The sequence below is a fragment of the Lemur catta genome, chromosome 14 (genome assembly GCF_020740605.2).
Source record: "Lemur catta isolate mLemCat1 chromosome 14, mLemCat1.pri, whole genome shotgun sequence".
Classification (NCBI taxonomy): Eukaryota; Metazoa; Chordata; class Mammalia; order Primates; family Lemuridae; genus Lemur; species Lemur catta.
Window position 1 is genome coordinate 12,622,872 of NC_059141.1, and position 16,918 is coordinate 12,639,789.

At 33.1% G+C, this 16,918-nt stretch overlaps 1 protein-coding gene across 1 annotated transcript in view; it reads right to left on the reverse strand.

Moving 5' to 3' along the window:
* ATRNL1 (attractin like 1) overlaps positions 1-16,918 on the reverse strand; it is a 541,384-nt gene that overhangs the window by 337,546 nt on the left and 186,920 nt on the right. The window lies entirely within an intron of this gene.

Below are 16,918 nucleotides of genomic sequence, written 5' to 3' on the forward strand. Positions count from 1 at the left end.
AAAAATGTATTCTTAACAGAGCATAGGCACTTCCAAATTAAGATCTCTACATCTCACTTTCACACCCACATATATTTTAAGGTGATTGTCACATATATTTTAGTAATATCACATTCAGTTGTTTATTCAATAAACATTGACTGAGTTCCAACTATAAAATACATACCAAAAAGTAAGTACTGGTAAAAAAAAAAAAAAAAAAAAAAAAAGATAAAATGCACATTTTCTACTCTCAAAGAACAAGCAGTTTAATAAGAAAGGTAATTAGAACAAATAATTTTTTGAAATCAACAATAAAATATATTATAAGAATTAGGACAACACCAAGTACAAAAAGAGGAAAGGAATGGGAAACAGTACAAGTTAGCCTAGATGGACATGGAAGGCTCACCAGAAGAAGAAATACTTAAGGTGAGCTTTGAAAATTGAGCAGGAGTTAAGCAAAAAATATGTGAAAGAGACAGTCAAGGCAGAAGGAAAAACATGTCCAAAAAAATGAAGGAGATTAAGAACATGTTATATTTAGGGGAATCCACATGGCTCCATTTTGGCACACAGGATATATGTGAGGGGAAGTCAGGAGGTGAAGATAATGAGAGGCTTACAGCTCTAGATGAATAAGATGGAGTGAGTGTGTTCCACCCTATCATTCCTGCCAATCACAACTAAAACTCCAGGATAAAATATACCAAACTACCAGAAGACTCTGTATGGTGGAGAAAAGAAGATGGACTGGCTAGGGACCACGGGACTCAAGCAGGTAACCCAGTGGTGAGTTTCCTCGTTTTAGCGGGTTTTGTCAGCTTCTTTGTTTTTGACGCCTGTATATCCCCACCTGAGTGCTAGAGCACCTGCAACCTGGAAACACTAACAAACTCAGATGTAATAAAAAGCCCTTAGAAAATCCTGCTGCTGTGAGAGACTGTGAGATGGAGACCTGCAGACCATACCCATCGTGTACTAACATGAGCAGAGGTAAAGCCTATACTGCAGTAGGAAACTATAGGTGAAGCTGTTTTGATTATCACTGCCGTGCTCTAAAGCCGCCATAAATAATGTTTCTCCTCATCCCTACAAGATACAGAGATTGTGAGTGGAGCATAGTCACTATTGTTGCCTTGGGCTAAGTGAACTTCAGCAAAGAAGCAGTACCCCTCCCCCTGCTCAATGAGAGAGTTAGCTATATTAATAACAGACAAATTGCCAGGGACAAAGAGGGACATTACATGATAATAAAAAGGTCAGTTCATCAAGAAACATAACAATCCTGAATGTACATGCACTGAAAAATGGAGATTTAAAATACATGAAGCAACTGACAGAACTAAAGAAAAAACAGACAAATCAACAATTATATTTGAGGACTTCACATTCTCTCTTTAAAACTACTTAGAACTATCAGAAAATATGGAAGAATATAAAATAAATGAACAACACCATTAACCAACAACAGCAGAATACCCATTATTAGTGAATGTTCCAAATACACTTGAAAAACACATATTGTCTGGTGATGTTGGAAAAAGTGTTACATAAATGTTGATTACATCCAGCTAAATCTGTAGATTCATTTATTTTACCCTCACTGTATCATTAAATTTAGAAACATGGGGGTAAAATCATAAAATTATTAATATATACTAGTAAACTGATTCAACAGTGAAAAAACAACAATGATAACTCATCTTCGGCAAACAGTGCTTATCCAGGTGGAAAAAAGAGTTTGTTTTTAGAAAACTTATTAATATAAAAGACTAAATTAAGATAATAAAAATATTATCACCTTAATAGATGTAGAAAGAGCATTTAATAAAATACAACAATAATCATAAGAACGGAATGCCCTTAAACTGATAAAGGGTATTTGGAAAATACCTATGTCCAATATCTTACCTCAAGTTGAAACTTCTAAAATAATCCCATTAAAATTAGGAACAAGACTTAGATGATCCCTATCATCCCTTTTTTAAAAATCAATACTGGTAACACAGGTAAAGAAAAAGAAAAGCAGGCATATATTTTAAAAAGAACAAAGCTGTCCTATTTAAACATGATATGACTGTTTATAAGGCAAATGCAAGAAAATCTACAGTAAACTTTTATAACTTGGAAAAATTCTGAACATAAGATAAAACATGCAAAAATCAATAGTTTTTTAAGGAATATTATTAACCAATATTATTGACAGATATAACACATCTAAATAAAGACATATATTCATGGTTGGACTCAAAACACTTGAACAATAAAAGCTATAAAGCACTGGCAAAAGAAATTAAAATATGCAGAAATAAATATGAAGACATTAGTGTTCATGGATTGGAAGAATTAATATTGTTAAAATGTCAGTAACACCAAAAGTGATCTACAGATTCAATGCAATTCCTATCAAAATCCCAGTGACATTTTAACAGAAATAGAAAAATAATTCTAAAATTCTTTTTTTTTTGAGACAGAGTGTCACTTTGTTGCCCTGGCTAGAGTGAGTGCCGTGGCGTCAGCCTAGCTCACAGCAACCTCAAACTCCCGGGCTTAAGCGATCCTACTGCCTCAGCCTCCCGAGTAGCTGGGACTACAGGCATGAGCAACCATGCCCGGCTAATTTTTTTTTCTATATATATTTTAGTTGGCCAGATCATTTCTTTCTATTTTTAGTAGAGACGGGGTCTCGCTCTTGCTCAGGCTGGTCTTGAACTCCTGACCTCGAGCAATCCACCCGCCTCAGCCTCCCAAAGTGCTAAGATTACAGGCTTGAGCCACCGCGCCCGGCCTCTAAAATTCTTATGGAACCAAAAAACCCTGAATTAGTTAAAAAAAATTTTGAGCAAGAAGAAAAAAGCTGGCAGTATCATACTACCTGACTTCAAGATGTTAGTTAGGATCTCTGGCTCTTCTTTGGGCAAGCGTTCCTGTGCTGTCTCGAGCAATTGCTCCATCTGGGAAGAAGGATAAGGGCGGGCACTCCAATTTGGTGTTGCCCCACCCTTAATCCTATCCCAAGCAACTGCTACACCTGGGGAAGGAGGGCATGCTTTATCAATTGGGAATTCTCCAGCTCAGGCATACTAGGATTTAGAAGTAACCTAAGGGTAATTATTACGTTATTAGCTTAAATCTGCATTGTGGTTCACCCCCCTCCCAGGTGGGCTTTCAGAGAGGGAACTCGTATATATACATAGGTGGGATATTGAGGACACCTGTCGATCATCTGATAACAACCCAAACCTCCTGAGAACCTTCCCCCAGCTGGGCTAATGAAAGGAAACAATCTGAGAATTCAGAGCAAGAGATTGGGTGGGTGAGAGAGTGAGTGAGTCAGTCAGTGAGGCAGTCAGTGAGTGAGTGAGTCAATGAGGCAGTTAGTAAGTGAGTGAGTGAGTGAGTCAGTCAGTCTGTCAGTTGGTCAGTTGGTTAGTAAGTCTGTCTTCACTCCTGGAGACAGACCCATTTTATTCCACAATAAAGAGCTGCTTGTGTGAAACTCCTTCCTGCCTGAGTTTATTCTGTCTAATTGGCCCTGTTGGTGATTTTTCAAAGCAACAAGTCAGAGGACCAAGAACTTGACACTTTGGTGTGTCTTCGTTCTTCAGCCAAGATCACACCAAGAACCAAAGACAGACTGCCATCCTGACAAAAGTATATTACAAATCTATGGTAATCAGAACAGTATGATGCTGGCATAAAAACAGATATATAGATCAATGTAACAGAGTGGAGAACCAGATACAAACTCATGCATATAAAGTCAACTGATCTTCAACAAAGATGCCTAAAATACAACGGGGAAAGCACAGTCTCTTCAATTAATGGTGTTGGCAAAATAGGATATCTACATTGAAAAGAATCAAATTGGACCCTTATACCACACACAAAAATTAACATAAAATGGATTAAAGACTTAAATGTAAAACCTGAAATCATAAAACTCAAGAAAAAAAAACTTCTTGACATAGTACATGGCAATGATTTCTTGAACATGACTCCAAAAACACAGGCAACAAAAGCAAAAATAGACAAGTGGGATTACATCAAACTTAAAAGTTTTTGCACAGAAAAGGCAATGATCAACAAGATTTTAAAAACTATGAAATGAGAGAAAATATTTGCAAATCAAATATCAGACAAGGGGTAAATGTCCGAAATATAAAAGGAACTCAAACAATTGAAGAACAAAACACCAAAGTAAAATGGTGGTTACCAGGCACTGGTGTGGTAGGGGGAGGAAATGAGAAAGTGGGCTGGTCAAAGGGTACAAAGCTTCAGTTATGCAAGTTGATTAAGTCCTGGTGATGTATTGTACAGCATAGTGCCTATAGTTAACAGTAATGTACACTTATTGGCTAAGAAGGTAGATCTTATGTTAAATGTTAAGGAAATAAACAAATAAATAGGACAGGAGGCAAATTATAGAGACAAATGGATATATTTATAGCCTTGATTGTGGTGATGGCTTCATGGATGTGTACTTGTACCCCAATTCATTAAATTTTATACAGTTATTATGTACAGTTTTTGTGTGTCAATCAGACCTCAATAAAATGGTTTTAAACATCAGTGGTGAAAGGACAGACTACAATAAATGGCACCGAGATAAGCAGTTACTCAAAAGGAAAACTAAAATATATATTTATAGCTCACATCAAACATAAAAAATCACTTTCAGCTAATTAAAGACATGAATATTAAAAGGTGAAACTTTATAGCTTTTAAAAAATATATGAGAGCATCTTTTATGACCTGAAGAAAGCTCTTAAGACATAAGTCATAAAGGAAAAGATTAATAAAATTTAAAATCTCTGTGTAACAAATGTTATTTTTAACAAAGTTTAAGAGCCCAGCCACAGACTGTGTGAGGATACTTGTAATATGTATTAAATATATTTAATATTACTTCTGAATTGTTCAAGGATCAACTGTAGTTATGTTTCTTTCCAAAAATGGCATATCTCATTCCTAATTCACATAGGTCTTAGGTACAGGCTAGCAAAAACATACAAGATAATCAGTCTTTCACCCTAGTCTTTCATGACTAGAGTATACCCAAGGTTACATTTCAACATACAGCAGTAGATTTTTTTAAGGTTGTCCATTCAGTACTGGACTAGCAGCCATGGAGTAAAAATAAACAGGGGTTGCTACTTAGTACAAAGAATTAAGAACAAATTATATACAAAATTAAGCTGATGAATAAAAGACACTGCATGAAACAGGAGTTTAAGCAAATAAAATATAAAGAGAAAAGGCTTTTAACATGTACAAAATATGTAAAGAAATCAGATATTCCACTAAAGTAATGATTAGTTGGAAAGTGATGACTAAAAATTTATATATGTAAAGACGTTTTGGAAGAGAATTTAAACTATACAGAAAGTTTCTGAACATTTTATGTTTGAAATGATGAACAGCAAAATTTGATACTTGGTTTAGTCTTTCAACAAAGACAACATGAAATAATGTATTGTTTAAGAAAACAGTAACTAGTGATTAAAAAAATTCATCAAGGCATATATTAAAAATATCTATATATCTGAGATACAATAAGGTAGGAATGTCAGGATCACAAATAAAAATAATCTTGATTTGTACATCTATATCAATGGTGCTGTTCACGTAAATATCAGCTCATTTGGGAACCAGAATTCTTATATACAAATTTTAAATTGAGAAATTTTACATTTGAATTTTTGAGAAAGAAACTACAACTTAATAATTTGTTTTTTCACCATGTTAATGTTTCAGTTAATATTGTATTTCCCTTTTAATTTAGCATTATCTACAGCATTTAAGGAGATCTTGGTTGTAATCTCCCACATATATACCAAATAAGTTATTTATGCAAGGAAATTAAGCTCAGTGAGACTCAATGGTACAATAAGGATAAACCTGCCTATCTCATAGGATTGCTCTGTGGATTAAACATAATTGTGTGTGTGTATTTGGCTTACCAAAGACTGTCTCATAAAATAAAGGCATTCAATAAATGTCATTTCACTTCCTTATTCACTATATTTATTTCTAAATTAATTCTGAAATATTTCACAAATCAGATTCTCTTTATGTATATTTATTTACAGTTATACGCTTGTTTATAAGTATTTAAGTTCATGATCATATATAGTCTGCCATCCTGAGGAGTCTGAAAGGATACATGTTGACTTTGACAATATCAAGAGTCCAAATATGTTTTAAACAATGGCATGTTTATAAATATGAGTGTTTGCTGACTTAGACAATTCTTTAGTAAATGATAAAGCTATGTGAACGTAAATACAAGTTTATTAATAGTCTCAATGTGTCCTGGTAATATTTAACATGTAGCTCCAGGAAAATGCCTCAGAAAATGAACTAAAAATGGTCTCTTTCATGCTCTATTGCCCCCACCAAGCTGTTTTACACACTGTAAGCAGACTGATTATTTCAAAAGTAAAATTTAACATTTGACTCTCCTGTTAATACGCTTTGACAGATTCCCATTTTTCTTATGATAAAGACCAAATCTTATGTGTTCTGTAAAGCACTGTGTTATTTGGATCCTGAAGATCTCATAAGTCTCACCTCTTGGCTTCTGCCTTGTTCTATGTGCTTCAGTCCTGGCTTTCTTTAAGTAACTCAAACATTTCATGTTCTTTCTGGCCACAGACCTTCACACACACAGTCCCTTCTGTCTTCACATCATCATCACTGCTTGCCAAGTCATCCTTCACATCAAAGCTCAATCATTCCCTTATCTCACTCACTTCCTATTCCATAAATTGGGTCAGGCCCTCTTGTAATATATTCCCAAAGCATCTAAAATTCTCGTTCAGAATTCTTACAAAAAATCATACCTAGGTAATTATATAACTGGTTTAATATCTATTTTCCCTAGGTTATAAGCTTCAATTGAGCAGATCCATTTTGTTCACTGTGATATCCCCAGAGTCTAACAAAGTAGCTAGTCAATAAATACATGTAGAATGAATAAACAAAAGTCAATAAATGCCAACAACTGACAGTCTCTCCAAGCTCTAACAGCCTAACTCTCCAAAAAATAAATTAAAGAGGAAAAATATGCCACCCTTGGGAATATTAAATGAAATAATTAATATAAAATTGTTTTGCATATAAATATTCAATAAATACTAGTTTTCCTTGTTTGCTGAACAGTACTATCCATGCTTACAATTAATTAAGAATTCTGGCCAGGCACGCTAGCTCATGCTACTAATCCTAGCACTTTGGGAAATCAAGGTGGGAGGATCACTTGAATCCAGGAGTTTGAGACCAGCCTGAGCAACACATCAAGACCCTGTCTCTACAAAATATAGAAAAATTATCTGGGCATGGTGGTGCATGCCTGTAGTCCCAGCTACTTGGGAGGCTGAGACAAGAGGATCGGTTGAGCCCAGGAGTTTGAGATTGCAGGGAGCTGTGATGATGCCACTGTACTCTAGCCTGGGCAACAGAGCAAGATCCTGTCTCAAAAAAATTGAAGAAAAAATTTGTATTGATATTGGGACATTTAGAATAATTACAGAGGTAAAATCTGTTACAGAACTTATACAAATCCAACATTTACTAGACATACTATTACAGCAAAAGCATACAGTTATGATTCAAACTCTGAAAATCACTGATTGTGTGACCTAAGATATACACTTAAACTCATTGGGTCTTACTTTTGTCATCAATAAATAAAAGAGAATGGCCAATAATCACCAATGTCTACACATAATCCTAATTTAGGATTTTTTTAATAATATTCCATGACCTTTTCAGAAGCCACCTTCCTTTGCTTCATAGTATCTCAAAATAGATAAACTTTCACTTATTCTTCAATGACATATGGGAATCAGCTTTGATTTTATTTGAAATAAATGTTCAATAGGCTAAGTTTAAAAAAAAAAAACAAAGCCCAAAACTCATTTTTCTTTAAATGAATGGCTGATGCTTAAAGTTGTTCAATGATATAATAATATGTCCGTAACAAAGTTAAAACAACTTTTACTTGATAACCTATAACATAATTTCCAAATATTTTTGGTCAAGCACCCCATCAATAAAAATGCAAGCACATATAACCACAAGAATGCACATTCACTTATTTGTTAATAATTTATGAGTGTACTGCTATTAAATATTACTGAAGGTCTGTGATGAGCCACACACATTTCTAAGTATGGGGATCCAATAAGACAAGGTCCTGAGTTCACAAAATTTCATTCCAGTAAAATTTCCTTTAACTTGAAAACCCAAATTCAAGTAAAAAAAATAAACAAGTGAGATAATTTCATACTATATAAGTGTTAGGATGGAAATAAAAGGTTTGCGATAACTGGAGGAATCATTTTTGGTAGGGCTGGAATTTTAGTGGGGGATAGAGTATTTCAGGGAGAAAAATAGTAAATGCAAAAGCCACAATCTAAAGTAAAGTTTGGGATATTTAAGAATAAGCAGATTAAGTCATTAAAGACTTAGAAAAATAAAATGACTTAGTCCTATGTTTTAGAACATTCTGTGCTGCTATAACAGAATACCACAGCCTAGGTAATTTATAATAAATAAATTTATTGGGTGTCAGTTATGGAGGCTTCAAAGTCTAAGATCAAGGGGCCAGCATCTTGTGAGGGCTTTCTTGCTGTGTCATCCCATGGCAGTAGGCCAATGGGCAAGAGAGAACAAGAGTGGGCCAAACTTGCTCTTCTATAACAGCATCAATCCTGCCTTCATGGCCTAATTACCTTTTAAGGGTCCCACCTCTTAACACTGTTACAATGGCAGTTAAATTTCCATACGAGTTTTGGAGGCAACAAACATTGAAACCATAGCACCATATAAATTCCCAATGATCAGGACTCTAATACTGTAATCCATCTTGTTTATTGATTTATTATTACATTCCAATACCAGTATGGGAGCCAATACAGTTAGAGTTAGAGCATGTTTGGATATCTATCAAGGTGGGTATTTCTCACTATTCTTCCTGTTCATAATTTTACTGCATATTTTAAAAGTGTATTATATATTAATAACATTAATTTTAAGGTAATTTATTCTAGATTTAATGCATGCCCTTTGAAAAATTCAACTAAATGAAATTCTAATTAAAACTGCATAAAATTTAATATCATTTTGGGAAGTATAATCTTTTCATATGAAGATTTCTCATTTCTGGCTGGGAGCAGTGGCTCATGCCTATAATCCCAGCACTTTGGGAGGCCCAGGCAAGAGGATCACTTGAGTCCAGGAATTCAAGACCAGCCTGGTAACATAGCAAAACCCTGTCTCTACAAAAAAAAAGAAAAGAAAAATTAGCCAAGGATGGTGGCACACACCAGTAGTCCCAGCTACTTGGGAGGCTGAGGCAGGAGGATCACTTAAGCCCAGGAGTTTGAGGTTGCAGTGAGATGTGATGACACCACTGCACTCTAGCCTGGGCAACAGAGTGAGACTCTTTCTTAAAACAAAAAACAACAAGAACAAAAAGATTTCTCATTTGGGAAAATGGTGTGATTTTCTAATTGTTTAGATCCCCTTTTTATTTCCTTCAGCATAATGTTTTCATTTTATTCATTTAAAAAAACTTTTTGGTTACATATATTGCTAATTTCTGTTTCTCTAGTTGTATAACCTGTGGTTAAGAGTATGGACTATAGGTCCAGACTACCTGGGTTAAAACCTGGCTTTACCACTTCTTTGCTGTGAGATATTACACAAACTAATTAAATTTTCTCTGCCTCTGTTTTCTTATATATAAATCAGGAATAATTATTAAATCAGCTTGGGATTGGCACAAGAGCAGAGACACAGACCAGTGGAACAGAACCAAGAATCCAGATATAAAACCATGCTCACATAGCCATCTAATCTTTGACAAAGCGGACAAAAACATATACTGGGGAAAAGATTTCTTATTCAATAAATGGTTCTGGGAAAACTGGATAGCCACATGTAGGAGACTGAAACAAGACCCACACCTTTCACCTCTCACAAAAATCAAATCATGGTGGATAACAGACTTAAACCCAAGGTGTGAAACTATTAGAATTCTAGAAGAAAATGTGGGAAAAACTCGTATAGACATTGGCCTAGGCAAAGAATTTATGAAGAAGAACCCAAAGGCAATCACAGCAACAACAAAAATAAATAAATGGGACCTGATTAAATTAAAAAGCTTCTGCACAGCCAAAGGAACCGTCACAAGAGCAAACAGACAACCTACAGAATGGGAAAATATTTTCGCATGCTACACATCCGATAAAGGGCTGATAACTAGAATCTATTTAGAACTCAGGAAAATCAGCAAGAAAAAATCAAACAACCCTATCAAAAAGTGGGCAAAGGACATGAATAGAAATTTTTCAAAAGAAGACAGAAGTTTGGCCAACAAACATATGAAAAAATGCTCAACATCTCTAATCATCAGGGAAATGCAAATCAAAACCACAATGAGATATCACTTATCTCCAGTGAGAATGGCCTTTACCAAAAAGTCCCAAAACAATAAATGTTGGCGTGGACGCGGAGAGACAGGAACACTCATACACTGCTGGTGGGACTGCAAACTAGTGCTACCTCTGTGGAAAGCAATATGGAGATACCTTAAACAGATACAAGTAGACCTACCATTTGATCCAGCAATTCCATTATTGGGCATCTATCCAAAAGAACAAAAGACATTCTATAAAAAAGATATCTGCACTCGAATGTTTATAGCAGCACAATTCACAATTGCAAAGATGTGGAAACAACCCAAGTGCCCATCAATACATGAGTGGATTAATAAAATGTGGTATATGTATACCATGGAGTACTACTCAGCTATAAGAAACAATGGTGATATAACAGCTCTTGTATTTTCCTGGATAGAGCTAGAACCCATTCTACTAAATGAAGTATCCCAAGAATGGAAAAATAAGCACCACATGTACTCACCATCAAATTGGTTTCACTGATCATCACCTAAGAGCACATTTAGGAATAACATTAATCGGGTGTTGGGCAGATGTGAGGGGGGGAGGGGATGGGTGTATACATACATAATGAGTGCAAAGCACACCATCTAGGGGATGGACACACTTGAAGCTCTGACTCGCGGCGGGGGGGAGGAGGGCCAAGGGCAATATACATAACCTAAACTTTTGTACCCCCATAATATGCTGAAATAAAAGAAAAAAAGAATACCCGTCTCATTTCAGAATTAAGGAAGCTAGAATATATAAAAACCTGAGAATAGTCTGATATAGTAAGTGCTCAATAAATGCTAACTAGTATTATTATTATTTTAAAGTCAGTTAGCTATTTTTCAGTTTGGAGAAAAATTGTGTTTTATTTAATAAATGATGCTAAATAATATGCTATATATCTGTAAAAAAATTTAACTATAATAATATTATGCATGCTATGAACTCGATGATGTAAAAGCATTCTCAGGACATAACACTGAGATTTACTTAGAAAGTCAGGCAGTGCCTTCATTAACCCCTTCAGCAGTTTATATAAAACAAATAAGGAACTATTACCCTCTTGCACAAGGCAAGTACAGCCCCACACTAGAGTACATGGTTTAGTGAGAAAAGTTAATACAGGATATTACCTCACAATCTTATTCCCAGCTGAGTGCCCTTGCACAGGGCACAGACTACACAACTCAACTTGAGAGACCTGGTGGGAGGTTTTCAGACATTTTTATTTTCTTCTTTAAACTTTTTTCTTTTCTTTTATTATTTTTACAGTGAGTCTGTTTATAATATTTACATAACCAGAATAATATACTTTTATTATAAAACATATATATCAAATAAATTTTCCATCCCTCTTCTACATTAGCTCAGTAGCATTTTTTCTCTCAGCTATGTTAAATTTTTTAATAATTGTGTCATATTATCCTTCATTTTAGACTATCCTAAAATATTAAATAATTCTGAGTTAAAAATCTAAAAATACTGGGATATAAACATCGGAAAATTTAACAAAATCACTGAAGAATCAAAGAACAAGGTTAAAATGCCAAAACTGTGACTCATTTATGTTTTGTCAGATAATGTTCCATCCATCGTGTCTTCAATCTGTTAAATATAAGAATGTAGATTCTCTGTGTTCATTAAGATCACTCTGCCCCATCTGCAGATGCTCCAGCCAGGTCCTATTTAAATAGCTACTTATATTCAATGGTTAAAAAGTCATGTAAAACATTCACTAAAAAAATACAACACATACAGTTTAAAACAGGTAAATACTTTTATTCAGTTTTAGAATGAAAAACAGAATAATTCCATTAAATATAAGAGTTAATTTAAGTTTTAATTGGTTTCATTTTTTTATATATCATGTTAAGTAATTAAATTGAGATTGACATTTATTTTTTTTTAATTTAAATTCCCTACTCTCAAAATAGGTAGCGTATTATTAACACAAAACTTTACCCTGAACTCTAAATTGCAATAAAAGAAATTCAATATAACACAGTAATTTTTCAAAAAGTAAAAGGTAAAATAAATCAAAATATGTTAGATTACTTGAAAATAAAAACTATAATTAGTATAATAGCTTCTACATTACATGTACTTAAAGAGTTAGTGCAGTAGTGGCATGAAATAGATGATTGCAGAAAGTGACTTTATGTACTCTAATGCTACTCTTTGAAATATATCATCTATATAACATTTTCATAGTCCAGTCTTTAATTTTGTGTTTAAGATTTTCTTTGATAAAACAGTTATTATAATTTAATGGAAAGCATATAAGGAAAAAGAAACTATATTACTTTGTGAATACAACTTTTTATATTCACTAAGAATAAATTGCTTAATTCAATGTTCACAAGGGCCAATCAAACTAGATGTCATTGCTAAAATCTTTTTTTTTCCGTGTAAAGTATGACAGCTTTCTAATGTAGTTTGCTTTTGTTTTTAAACTGAACTTTAAAAAACTACTAAGGTTGTGTATAGGGTACAACTGCTGATGTACTACTTCCAATTAAGTTAACATAACATGGCAGTCAATCGCTTTGATTTACAGTGTGAACTTGTATCTTAAATCTCAATTTAATCTTTAAAATTAGAATAGTTTCCATTAACAGTATTACAAGAACTACTGTCCTTTTCTTTTTTTAACACTATTTCCTTTCATATTGTCTTAAGCTTTAAAGGTCCCATAACAAACGGCAAGACTGCCATCTAGTGCTTTATGACTATTCCTTTGACATTTCTAAAAGGGAGTAGGGGTCCTATAGACATGAGTTGTCCAATAAGGTAGCCACTAGTCACATGTGGCTATTGAGTCACTGAAACGTGAATGATTTGAATTGAGATGTGCTATAAGTACAGAATATAAACTGTGTTTCAAACACTAATACAAAAAACAATGTAACATATCTCATTAATGATTTGATGATTTTTTAATACTGATTACACGTTAAAATGAAATTATTTTTGATAGGCTGAGTTAAATAAAATATTTTATCAAAATCAATTCATTTATTTCCTTTTACTTTTTTAATGTAGCTACTAGAAAAATTGAAATGACATATGTGACTCACATTGCATTTGTATTGGACACCACTGATCTAGAAGAAAAAATTATGATAATCTTCAACATAAAAGGCTTAAACATTAATATATTTCATATTTATAAAAAATAGAATATAAGCTATATAATGCATTCATAAATGTAACTAGTTATTCTTTGGCACTTAGTAAAAGCTAAAGACAAAAAAGTCAAAACAGAATTTCTAATTTTAAAAAATCAGGTAAAAAACATATTGCCATAAAATAAATTCAGGATGTTTTAAATGAAAAAAAAAACAGAAAGAATGTGGAAAATCTAGATAATAAATATAATTTAAGTGACATAGAAATTAGATGATCTGAGAATCAGTAAGAATAATAATTGCATATGGATTACAATAGTAATACATACATATGACTCTATAAGTGCATAATAATACAAAAACTAGTTGTCACCTTTGAAAGACATTGAGAAAACAAGAAAAATAAATACTAAAAAGGAAATACATAAATAAATAAAACGAATAAATAAAAATAAAATAAAAGGAAAGAGTAGAAGATTTATCATGTCTTTCCTACATGAACTGTAGCACTGAGTACCCAAACAGCTTATCGGAGGGAATTTATTTTTACAGCAGTATTCAAATGAAGAAATAAACAAGAAGTTGGAACATGATATTTTTGCAACCTTTATCAATTATAATCTAAATATGGAACATCAGTGTCTGCTAAGAACATAAAAAGAGAGACTAGCAGATACGTGGCTCTTCTAGATAAAGAATACAGAACAACCTATAAAATCTATTCTCCAAATCAAATCTAAATCCTCTAAATCAGAGTTTCCCAACCTCAACACTATTGATATTGATATTGATATTGATATATTGGGCCAAATAAGTCTTTGTTTTGAGGAGGCTTGCCTGTTCACTGTAGGATGTTTAGCAATATCCCTATCCACTATCCACAATATACCCACAACACCATGACCCTTTCCCAGCTATGATGAACAAAAATGTTTCCAAACACTGTCAATGTCCCATAGAGGACAATAATTCCTTAATAAGATTTGGGATTTTATATGGCACATTTTAGGAGTATTAGAAGAAATTTAAAAGATAGTTAAGAAACATCTACTTAATGGGAAATTAAGAAAATCATATGTATGTATAAAGAAGATAAAAATTAAATTTATAAATTCTGTAGAAATAATGCTAATCAGAAAATCTTATACCAAATGTAGGCAAAACAACAACAAAAAGTACATAAGAGAAGGAAATTACTAAAGACAAAACCTAAAATTGATGAACATGAAAATATAATCAATGGAAAGGATGAATAAAACTCAAAGCTTATGCTATGAAATAGTAAAACAAAAAAAAAAAACAACAATAAAAAAGATTTTGGCCGGGCGCAGTGGCTCACGCCTGTAATCCTAGCTCTGGGAGGCCGAGGCGGGTGGATCGCTCAAGGTCAGGAGTTCGAGACCAGCCTGAGCAAGAGTGAGACCCCGTCTCTACTAAAATAGAAAGAAATTATCTGGCCAACTAAAAATATATATACAAAAAAATTAGCCGGGCATGGTGGCTCATGCCTGTAGTCCCAGCTACTCGGGAGGCTGAGGCAGTAGGATCGCTTAAGCCCAGGAGTCTGAGGTTGCTGTGAGCTAGGCTGATGCCACGGCACTCACTCTAGCCCGGGCAACAAAGTGAGACTCTGTCTCAAAAAAAAAAAAAAAAAAAAAAAAAAAGATTTTAAAACTACCAATTAAAAAGCACTGGTCCCAGAAATTTTGGTTTAATTACCTCATCTTTCAAGTTTTAACTATTCCTGTCTTAAAGGAAGATAGTATCATTCCAAGTTTATTTTTAAAAGCTATTAGGATAATTACACAATATGTAGATAGAAAAATTAATATATAAAAAACTGCAGTCAAAGGTAATTCAGTTAGAAAAAAATAATGTACAAAAAAGACAGACCACATTCAGTCACAATAAAAAAAAATTCTAAATAAAATATAAACAAGTAATATTTAGCAGTGTCACAAATAATAATATGCCATAACTAAGTTTGGTTTAGCCCAGAATGAAAAGATGTTTAACATGAGAAAATCTATTAATGCAACTAAGCATTTAACAAGGTGAAGGAAAAAGGCATTCATGATAAAATCTTGTAGTACAATAAGATAGAAATGTGTTTAATTTGATGCAAGGAATATCCATAAATTATAAGTAACACCCTGCTTGATGAAGATGTCTATTATCATTACTGTGATTTAGCACTGAAACAGAGATTCCAACATCCACGTGAGGGGATAAAAAGATTGGAAAAGGAATAAAACTGTCCTTATTTGCATGAAATACAATTAATTGCATTTAAAAATACAAGCAAATCCATAAACAAAATTAAAAGAATTCATTGAAGTTGATGAATATAAAACAAATATACAAAAATAAATTTTATTTTTATATATCAAACATGAACACGAAATATAATTTTTAAATGCAATTTAAAATATCAAGAAAAATACTAGAAAATATGATATATTTTACACACCAAAAAAAAATGTTCAAGGTATAGACACAGAAAATTAAGCTTAACATTATGAGTCACTAAAAAAATACAAATTAAAACCATTAGACACCACTCCACACAAACTAGAATGTCTATAATCAAGCAGAAAGATAATACCAAGTGTGATAAGGATGTGGAGGAACTGAAACAATCATAAATCGCTAGTATGAATGAAGAAATGGTATAAACATGTTGGAAAACCATTTGGCAGCTTCTTAAAAAAATAAACATAAGCTTATGAAGTAGGTCACCAATTACACTCTTAAGAATCTATACAGGGAAAATAAAAACATATGACTATACAAAGACCATATGAATGTTCAAAGTAGCATTTTTATTAACAGCCAAAACCTAGAAACAATCTCAGTGTCCATCAACTTGTAAATGGACCAAAAAAAAAAGTAGTATATTCATATAATGCTATACCATTCATTAAATCTAAAAACTAAAATCACCAAATTAACAAAGTAAAATCAAAACTCCTTTTGATTATATAAATTGATGCAGAAAAAGCATTAGAAATAAACAAACACCTATTCCTAATAAAAATTCTCAGTGAAATAGGAAACTAGGAAAAACCTGTCATCATACTTAATGATGAAATACTGAATGCTTTCCCTCTAAGATCAGGATGAAAGAATAAACATTTGTAGGCTCACCACATCTTTTCAACATAGTATTGGAGATGCTAGCCATTGAAACCATGCAAGAAAAAGAAAGAAAAGGCATCCAGATAGGAAAGCAAAAAAATCTAACTGCCATTATTTGCAGAAAACTTTATTATCTATGTATAAATTCTGAAACAATTTACAAAAAAAGATACTAGGACAAAAATATGAATTTAGCAAAGCAACAGGACA